This window comes from Homarus americanus, unplaced genomic scaffold, assembly GCF_018991925.1.
Source record: "Homarus americanus isolate GMGI-L3 unplaced genomic scaffold, GMGI_Hamer_2.0 scaffold24694, whole genome shotgun sequence".
NCBI classification, from domain to species: domain Eukaryota; kingdom Metazoa; phylum Arthropoda; class Malacostraca; order Decapoda; family Nephropidae; genus Homarus; species Homarus americanus.
Genome location: NW_024732780.1, coordinates 2,422,772 through 2,433,780, shown reverse-complemented (window position 1 = coordinate 2,433,780; position 11,009 = coordinate 2,422,772). Strand labels below are relative to the sequence as shown.

The 11,009-nt window shown below is 55.1% G+C and overlaps 1 non-coding gene across 1 annotated transcript; it reads left to right on the top strand.

Moving 5' to 3' along the window:
• The first annotated feature begins 258 nt into the window (after nt 1–258).
• On the top strand, nt 259–331 carry Trnav-uac. The gene has a single exon. It is a non-coding gene; the product is annotated as a tRNA-Val (tRNA).
• Nucleotides 332–11,009: the final 10,678 nt, after the last annotated feature.

The following is an 11,009-nucleotide window of genomic DNA, read 5'->3' as shown; positions in this document are numbered from 1 at the left end:
CATTGTTGGTACTGTGGGCATGTACTGGCTCTCTGTTATGTACTGTTGTCAACTGTGAGCATGTACAGGCTCTCCGTTACGCACTGTTGGCACTGTGGGCATGTACTGGCTCTCTGTTACGTACTGTTGGCACCGTGGGCATGTACTGGCTCTCTGTTACCTTCTGTTGTCACTGTGGGCATGTACTGGCTCGGTTACATATTGTTAGCAAGCATAACAGCATAACACAGAATACGGGATACGAACCAATAACATCAAGTACTTATGGTGTAGTGGTTATCAGATCTGTCTTACACATAGAAGGTCCCAGGTTCGATCCCTGGTTAGCACATGAGTTTTATCTCTTTCTCTCTTACTCACTTTCTCTCTCACTCTCTCTCACAGCAGCTCTCAGTCGATCCCAGCTTCGTCGTCAGGTGGACCAGAAGTAACACAAAACTTAAACGTGAACAAAATACTAAATTCCTCGGAGTTATTGTTGATGAGAAACTTAACTGGAGAAACCACATACAAGCCATTCACAGCAAAGTCAATTAACAGTGCAGTATCACACTCGACAGTCACTCTCTCTCACAGCAATGAAAGAACTATCATGATCTTGTTTACCAACACCTGATACACTGTCACACACTATGGGGGGCCTCTGGCTCTTCAAAAACACAATCTCTGGTTACTGCACAAAAGAGAGTTGTACGAACAATGACCTACTTGAAAAAAAACAGATCACACAAACGAAAAATTTGCTATATTGAAAATGTTAAAATTCGAAGATATTAACACTTACTGCTGTGCCCTCTTTGTTTACAAATCTGTCAATCACTTGCTTGACAATAATTGTTTCCAGTTCCGGAATAATCAGAGATACAACTTAAGCACCCAGAGCTACTAAGACCACCCTCCATGTGCTCCTCTCAATCCCAGACCTCCATAAAATATCACGGTGTGGAACAACTTACCCCCACCCATCCCAGCAAAGACTACGCTCCCTTCCTTTAAATCATCTCTTAAAAAGTATCTATTGTGTAAGTATTAATATTTCTTGTAACACCTACTATATTTACAGTACCTGTTTTTACTGTACCATCAAAACCGTTTTATCAGAAATAATCATGTAAATAGATAAGTAATTACCATTGCAATAAACATCATTGCCAACTAGACATAATCCTGACAGCTGTCCTCTTGTTCAACCTTGTTACTGTACAACCCATGTTGTACTGCTCCCCTATTATACTTATGTTTTTCAATTCCACTGTAATTTATGAATATATAAATGAATAAAAAATAAACTAAAAAAAATAATAAATAAATAAAATTAATAAATATTGAAGTGGCGAGTCCGGTGGTACAGTTTACCAAGGCGTGAAAGTTCGAACGCTAATGCTTGGCTATCTCCCAACAGCCGGCCGGCGGACAGCGACATCCATTGCCAGCGTAAATAAAATCGTTAAATAATGCGTTCCTAAAAAAACCATCTACATGGGACCAGGTTTGTTCCACTCTACGAATTATTTGCGATTTTTCCACCAAGTTTGATGAAAAACGATTGTGCCGTTTCGGCTGCCCAGAACAGACAGACAGACGCCTAGTCCTATAGTATATTAGACAAGTGATCGTGGGCCCTTCGTGCCCGGTGGCGAGTCCTGTGGTACAGTTTACCAAAGCGTGAAAGTTCGAACACTAGTGCTTGGCTATCGCTCAACCCCCGTCCGGCTGACAGCATACAGCGACATCGTTTTCCAGCATAAACAAAATGGTTAATTAATGCCTTCCTAATGAAACCATCGACATGGGACCAGGCTTGTTCCACTCTTCGATTTTTTTTATGCTATTTTTCCACCAAGTTTGATGAAAACGAATGCACCGTTTCGGCTGCCCAGAACAGACACACACACAGACACACGGCTATTCCTATAGTATATTAGATAGATGGTTGTGGTAGTTATAATCATGGTCGTGGTTGTTATAATCATGGTCGTGGTTGTTAAAATCATGGTCACGGTTGTTATAATCATGGTCTTGGTTGTTATAATCATGGTTGTGGTTGTTATAATCATGGTCGTGGTTGTTATAATCATATTCGTAGGTGTTATAATCATAGTCGTGGTTGTAATAATCATGGCCGTAGTTGTTATAATCAGGGTTGTAGTTGTTATAATCATGGCCGTAGTTGTTATAATCAGGGTCGTAGTTGTTATAATCATGGTCGTGGTTGTTATAATCATGGTCGTGGTTGTTATGATCATAGTCATGGTTGTTATAATCATGGTCGTGGTTGTTATAATCATGGTCGTGGTTGTTATAATCATGGTCGTGGTGTTATAATCATGGTCGTGGTTGTTATAATCATAGTCGTGGTTGTTATAATCATAGTCGAGGTTGCTTTAATCATGGCCGTACTTATAACCATGGTCGTAGTTGTTATAATCATGGTCGTGGTTGTTATAATCATGGTCGTGGTTGTTATGATCATAGTCATGGTTGTTATAATCATAGTCGTGGTTGTTATAATCATGGTCGTGGTTGTTATGATCATGGGCGTGGCTGTTATAATCATGATCGTGGTTATTATCATAGTCGTGGGTGTTATAATCATGGTCGTGGTTGTTATAATCATAGTCGTGGTTGCTATAATCATAGTCGTGGTTGTTATAATCATAGTCGTGGTTGCTATAATCATGGTCGTGGTTGTTATAATCATGGTCGTGGTTATGATCATGGACGTGGTTGTTATAATCATAGTCGTGGTTGTTATAATCATAGTCGTGGTTGTTATAATCATGGTCGTGGTTGTTATAATCATGGTCGTGGTTGTTATAATCATGGTCGTGGTTGTTATAATCATGGGCGTGGTTGTTATGATCATAGTCGTAGGTGTTATAATCATACTTGTGGTTGTTAAAATCATGGTCGTGGTTGTTATAATCATGGTCGTGGTTGTTATGACCATACTCATGGTTGTTTTAATCATGGACGTGGTTGTTATAATCATACTCGTGGTTGTTAAAATCATAGTCGTGGTTGTTATAATCATGGTCGTGGTTATGATCATGGTCGTAGTTGTTATAATCATGGTTGTGGTTGTTATAATCATGGTCGTGGTTGTTATAATCATGGTTGTGGTTGTTATAATCATGGTCTGGTCATGGTCGAGATACTTACAGTATCTCATATACTATAGGAAGGAATAGAATGAAGGTTAGAATAATTAGTTAAAGAAGTATTTGCCATAAGGAGAGGTTAAAAAAAATATTATGAATCACAGATGATCACTCCGAGATATATTATATTTTGAAGAGAAGTGACCTTGATTCTGGTTAGATTAGTCACCATCTGCTTAAGTCATCACCTGTGTTGAGTCATCATAGTCATCATCTACGTTAGTCAGTTTTCGGCCCATCTCACATAACTGACCGACAATCGATGTTCTTTCCACGCGAGGGTGTTCGTTTTCAATGCATCTTATTATTTACGCTGGTGGATGTAAGACCAGCTACCCTCACTGACGCAGCCATGGTCAATTTGTTGTTATTCTTGTTTATATATGCCTTCTAATCTGTCTCAAGTCTATCCGTCCTGTCTATTGCCATCCCAACTGTCTGTTCGTCTGCGTGGTGTTTGACTGTAAGCCCATCTGTACTCTTTGTGTCATCAAATTTGTCTGTCTTATCCGTTGTTGGCGTGTGTCTGCCTGTTTGTCTAATGTGAACCAGTCAGTCAGTTGTCTGTCTGTCTGTCTATCATGTTAGTTGCTATATTGTCTATTTGTGCATGTATGAATCTGTCTATTTTTGTCAACCTCCTGTCTGTTTCACTGCCTATATTCGCCCTGTGTCTATTGTAGTCATCTTCTCCATGCATTCCTGTTATTATCTTTTTATCTCTTCTCCTTTTCTATGTACAGTCAGCCACAGGAATAAGTACACACTGTAGCCTCGTAAGGTCCGAAAATGCTCTGGTAAAGTTGAAACTGGGCATCCAGACACATGATGAAACTCAGCTCCCCCCCACCTGTTATCTCCAACAATTGTCTGTTTCCCCTTCTTTATTCTTCTATTTAATCATCTACCTTCCTTTACTAATCCAAACAACTTTAAAAAAAAAAAAGTAGGCTAACGAGAAAAAGTGGGGGGAGGAAGAGGGAGCCATACAATAACTGCAATCGTACGACCGGCTGACAGCGTACAGCGACATCCATTGTCAGCGTAAATAAAATCGTTAATTAATGTGTTCCTAAAGAAACCATCGTCATGGGTCCAGGTTTTTCCACTCTACGAATTATTTGCGATTTTTCCACCAAGTTTGATGAAAAACGATTTTGCCGTTTCGGCTGCCCAGAACAGACAGACAGACGCCTAGTCCTATAGTACATTAGACAAGTGATCGTAGGCCCTTCGTGCCCGGTGGCTAGTCCAGTGGTACTGTAGGGTTAGGTGATATTATGTTGTCTAGCACTCAGGATGGATTGATGGAAACTCTAGGTGGTGGTTTTCTTATATAAAATATATTATATACAAGACAGTCTGGTCCTGGAGATGCCGTGTGGTGAGGAACTTGCTCAGAAGACACGTTCAGTGAGTAGCGTGCTGAAGGAGGTAGATGTGCAGGAGCTCTGTTAGAGGAGATGCTGCGTGTTCAGGAACGTAGGGCAGAATGAATCTCAATGGAGAGACAGAGCTTATATACACAGCAGCCGGAAGTAAACCCGTGGGAACTCGCCAGTTTCTTGACTCCGTTGCTAGGGTAGACGTAGCAGGTGGCTGGTTGCTAGGATACTGTGGCATTGGAATGCGATACGCAGTTGTAGGGGAGAGGTCCACTACAGTACAGTTTACCAAAGCGTGAAAGTTCTAACGCTCGTGCTTGACTAGCGCGCAACCGCCGGCTAGCATCGTTTTCCAGCGTAAATAAAATGGTTAATTAATGCCTTCCTAAAGAAACCATCGACATGGGACCAGATTTTTTCCACTCTACGAATTTTTTGCAATCTTTCCACCACACGGCTATTCCTATAGTATATGAGATAACGGTAGTAACATTATGAGATGTTCTTATTACCACCATGCTATTGTTCTATTCAACATGATACTAAATGTTACATAATGGTTCCTTGAGATAAATGTATAGTATATATCACGTGCCTCAAAGAGAACTCAAGTTCTCAACTGGCTCAGCCATGTTAATATTGTTATTATTATCCACCCTGTATTTGTGTTTTTATGACTAAATAAACCGTTTCAATTCAATTCAATCCACCACAGCCACTGACCCGCTACTGGAACTGCGCCACCACTACTGCCCCACCACAGCCACTGACCCACCACCATTGCCCCTGTCCCACCACAGCCACTGACCAACCACAAAACTGCGCCACCACCACTGCTCCACCTGACACTGACCCACCACCGCCCCACCACACCCACTGACCCACCACCACCACCGCCACACCACTGCCGCCTCACCATCACCACTGCCACTGACTCACCACCACCACCACCACCACCACACCACAACCACTGCCCCACCACCGCCCAACCACCACACCACAACCACTGCCCCACCACCGCCCCACCACCACCCCACCACCACCACTGCCCCACCACAGCCATTGACCCACCACCGCCCCACCACCACACCACAACCACTGCCCCACCACCGCCCCACCACCACACACCACAACCACTGCCCCACCACCGCCCCACCACCACCACAACCACTGCCCCACCACCGCCCCACCACCACACCACAGCCACTGCCACACCACCACCAACTGCTCCACCATAGCCACTGCCCGCCACTGCCCCACCACCACACCACAGCCACTGCCCCACCACAGCCACAGCCACTGTCCCACCACAGCCACAGCCCCCCACAGGCACTGACCTACCACCACCACTGCCCCACCACGGCCACAGCCCCACCACTAGAGCCACTGACCCACCACCACCGCGCCAACACCACAGCCACTGACCCCCACCACAGCCACTGCCTCACCACAGCCACTGCCCCACCACAGCCACTGCTCCACCGCCGCCACACCACTGCTCCACCACCACTGCCCCACCACTGCCACTGCCCCACCACAGCCACTGCCCCACCACATCCACACACCCACTGCCCACCCACCACAGCCACTGCCCTCAACAGCCACTGCCCCATCGCCGCCACACCACTGCCCGTCACCACCACTGCCTCACCACAGCCACTGCCCGACTACCACCACTGCCCCACCACCACAACTGCCCGCCACTGCCCCACCACTGCTCCGCCACTGTCCCACCACCACCACTGCTCCGCCACTGTCCCACCACCACCGCCACACCACTGCTCCACCACCAACACTGCTCCGCAACTGCCCCACCACCACCACTGCCCGCCACTGTCCCACCACCACCGCCGCCACACCACTGCTCCACCACCAACACTGCTCCGCAACTGCCCCACCACAGCCACTGCTCCGCCACTGCCCCACCACTGCCCCAAATCACCACTGCCCGCCACCACTGTCCCGCCACCATTGTCCCACCACCACCGCCGCTGCCCCACCGCCGCCACACCACCACTGCCCCACTACAGCCTCTTTCTCTCGCCACCACTGCTGCCCCACCGCCGCCACACCACTGCTCCGCCACCACTGCCCACTACCACCACTGCCCGCCACTGCCCCACCGCCGCCACACGACCACTGCCCCACCTGACAGCCTTTCTCCGCCACCACACCACGCCCCACCGCCGCCACACCACTGCTCCGCCACCACTGCCCCCACCACCTCCGCCGCCGCACCAGCTGCCCCATTCCAGCCACTCTCCCCACCACCGCTGCTCCCACCCAGGCCACACCACTGCTCCCCACCACTGTCCCACCACCTCCGCCGCCACACCACCACTGCACCACCACCACCACACACCACCACTGCCCCACCACTACAGCCCCACCGCCACCTCTGCCCACCACCAACACTGCCCCACCACACTGCTCCAGCACTGCACCACCACCACCACACCACCACCACCACTGCCCCACCACTACAGCCCCACCGCCACCTCTGCCCCACCACCAACACTGCCCCACCACAGCCACTGCTCCGCCACTGCCCCACCGCCACCCCACCACCACTGCCACACCACCACCACCCCACCACAGCCCCACCCACCACCACTGCCCACCACCACCACACACCACAGCCCCACCACAGGCACTGCACCACCACACCACGCCCCACCACACCACCACTGCCCCACCACCACCACCGCCCCCTCCACCACCACTGCCCCACCACCACCACACTGCTCCCACCACAGGCACTGACCCACCACAGCCACTGAACCCCCACTGGAGCCACTGACCCACCACCACTGCCCCACCACAGCCACTGCTCCACCGCTTCCCACCACCACTGCCCCCACCACACACCACAGCACACCACAGCCCCACAACAGCCACTGCTCCACCACTGCCCCACTGCAGCCACTGCCCCACCACAGCCACTGACCCACCACAGCCCCACCACAACTGTGCCACCACCACAGCCACTGCCCCACCCACACCACTGCCCCACCACAGCTACTGCTCCGCCACTGTCCCACCACCACCACTGCCCCACCACACCACTGCTCCGCCACCACCTCCTCCCGCCACACCACTGCCCGTCGCCACACCACTGCTCCACCACCACCACTGCCCCACTGTAACCACACTGCCCCACCACCGCCACTGCCTCACCACTGCCCCACCACCACCACTGCTCCGCCACTGCCCCACCACCACCACTGCCCGACACTGCCCCACTACCACCACTGTTCCGCCACTGCCCCACCGCCGCCACACCACCACTGCCCCACTACAGCCTCTCCGCCACCACTGCTGCCCCACCGAAACCACACCCCACCACCCCACCCCCACACACCCACCACCACCCACACCACCACCACCCGCCCCACCACTACAGCCCCACCGCCACCTCTGTTCCACCCACCAACACTGCCCCACCACAGCCACTCCTGCTCCTGCCACTGCCCCCACCACCACCACACCACCACCCACCACTGACCCACCACTAGCGCTCACCGCCAGCTCTGCTCCACCACCAACACTGCCCCACCACAGCCACTGCTCCGCCACTGCCCCCACCGCCACCCCACCACCACTGCCACACCACCCACCACCCCATCACTGCACACCACCACACACCGCCCACACACCACTGCCCCACCACACCACCACGCCCCACCACGACCACCGCCCCATCACCACCACACCACTGTCCCCACCACAGCCACTGACCCCCACTCACTGGTTTCACTGACACACCACCACCGCCCCACCACAGCCACTGCTCCGCTGTTTCCCACCACCACCGCCCAACCACGACCACAGCCACACCACAGCCCCACCACAGCCACTGCTCCACCACTGCCCCACGACAGCCACTGCCCACCACCACAGCCACACCCACCTGCCCCACTGCCGCCACCACTGCCCCTACCACGGCCACTGACCCACCACAGCCCCACACCACCACTGCCACCACCACAGCCACTGCCCCATCACACCACTGCCCCACCACAGCTACTGCCCGCCACTGCCCCACCACCACCACTGCCCCACCACACCACTGCTCCGCCACCACTGTCCCGCCACACCACCGTCTGTCGCCACACCACTGCTCCACCACCACCACTGCCCCCACCGCCGCCACACCACTGCCCCCACTGTAGCCACTCGCCCCACCGCCACACACCACTGCCCCACTGTAGCCACTGCCCCACCACCGCCACTGCCTCACCACTGCCCCACCACCACCACTGCCCGCCACTGTCCCACCACCACCACTGCTCCGCCACTGCCCCACACTACCACTGCTCCGCCACGTTCCACACCACCACCACTGCTCCGCCACTGCCCCACCGCCACCACTGGTCCGCCACTGCCCCACCGCAACACCACCACTGCTCCACCACCACCACTGCCCCACCACCAAACTGCCCCACTACTGCCACTGCCCGCCACCGCCCCACCACCACTACTGCTCCACCACTGCCCCACCACCACCACTGTCCCACACTGCCCCACCACCAGTGCCCCACAGCCACTGCTGCCCCACTACAGCCACTGCTCCGCCACTGCCCCACCACCACCCACCACTGCACCACCACACCACTGCCCCACCACACCACTGGCCCCACCCACACCACTGCCCCACCACCACCACCACCGCCCCACCACCACCACACCACTATTCCCCACCACACAGCCACTGACCCCCACTGGAGCCACTGACCCACCACCACCGCCCCACCACAGCCACTGCCCGCTTCCCCCACCACCACCGCCCAACCACGACCACAACACACCACAGCCCCACCACAGCCACTCTGCCCACCACTGCCCCCACTAGGCTGTTGCCCCACCACACCACTGCCCCACCACAGCCACTGCCCGCCACTGCCCCCACCACCACCCCACCACTGCACCACCACACCACTGCCCCACCACACCACTGCCCCACCACACCACTGCCCCACCACCACCACCACCGCCCCACCACCACCACACCACTACCCCACCACAGCCACTGACCCCCTGGAGCCACTGACCCACCACCACCGCCCCACCACAGCCACTGCTCCGCCTGCCTCCACCACCACCGCCCAACCACGACCACAGCCACACCACAGCCCCACCACAGCCACTGCCCACTGCCTCACCACAGCCACTGCCCCACCACAGCCACACCCACTGCCCCACCACCGCCACCACTGCCCACCACAGCCACTGACCCACCACAGCCCCACCACACCACTGCGCCACCACCACAGCCACCGCCCCACCACACCACTGCCCCACCACAGCCACTGCTCCGCCACCGCCCCACCACCGCCCCACACACACCATCAGTTCGCCACCACCGTCCCGCCACACACTGCTCCGTCGCCACACCACTGCTCCACCACCACCACCACTGCCCCCACTGCCGCCACACCAATGCCCCACCACAGCCACTGCTCCACCACTGCCCCACCACAGCCACTGCCCCACCACAGCCACACCCACTGCCCCACCGCCGCCACCACTGCCCCACCACAGCCACCCTGACCCACCACAGCCCCAACCACCACTGCCACCACCACAGCCACTGCCCCACCACACCACTGCCCCACCACAGCCACTGCCCGCCACTGCCCCACCATCGCCCCACCACACCACTGCTCCGCCACCACTGTCCTGCCACACCACTGCTCCGTCGCCACACCACTGCTCCACCACCACCACCACTGCCCCACCGCCGCCACACCACTGCCCCAGCCACTGCCCCACCACCGCCACTGCCTCACCACTGCCCCACCACCACCACTGCCCGCCACTGCCCCACCACCAGCCCCACCACAGCCACTGCTGCCCCACTACAGCCACTGATCCGCCACTGACCCACCACCACCACTGCCCCACGCCCCACCACCACCACTCCCTGCCACTGCCCCACCACCACCACTGCTCTGCCACTGCCTCACCTCACCACCACCGTCTGCCACTGCCCCACCACCACACCACTGCCTGCCACTGCCCCACCACTGCTCTGCCACTGCCCCACCACCACTGCCCAGCCACCACTGCTCCGCCAGTCTCCACCAAAACTGCCCCACTACAGCCACTGCTCCGCCACTGCCCCACCACCACCGCTGCCCCACCACCGCCCCACCACAGCCACTGCCCCACCACCACCACTGCTCCACCACCACGTCTTCACCACCACCACTGCTCCGCCACCACTGTCCCACCACCACCGCCGCCACACCACTGTCCTACCATAGCCACTGCCCGCCACCCCACCACTGCCCCACCACAGCCACTGCCCTACCACCACCACTGTTCCGCCATTGCCCCACCACCACCACTGCCCCACCACACCACTGTCTGCCACTACCCCACCACACCGTCTCCACCACTGCCCACCACCGCCACTGCCCCACCACTGCCCACCACCGCCACTGCCCCACCAACACCACTG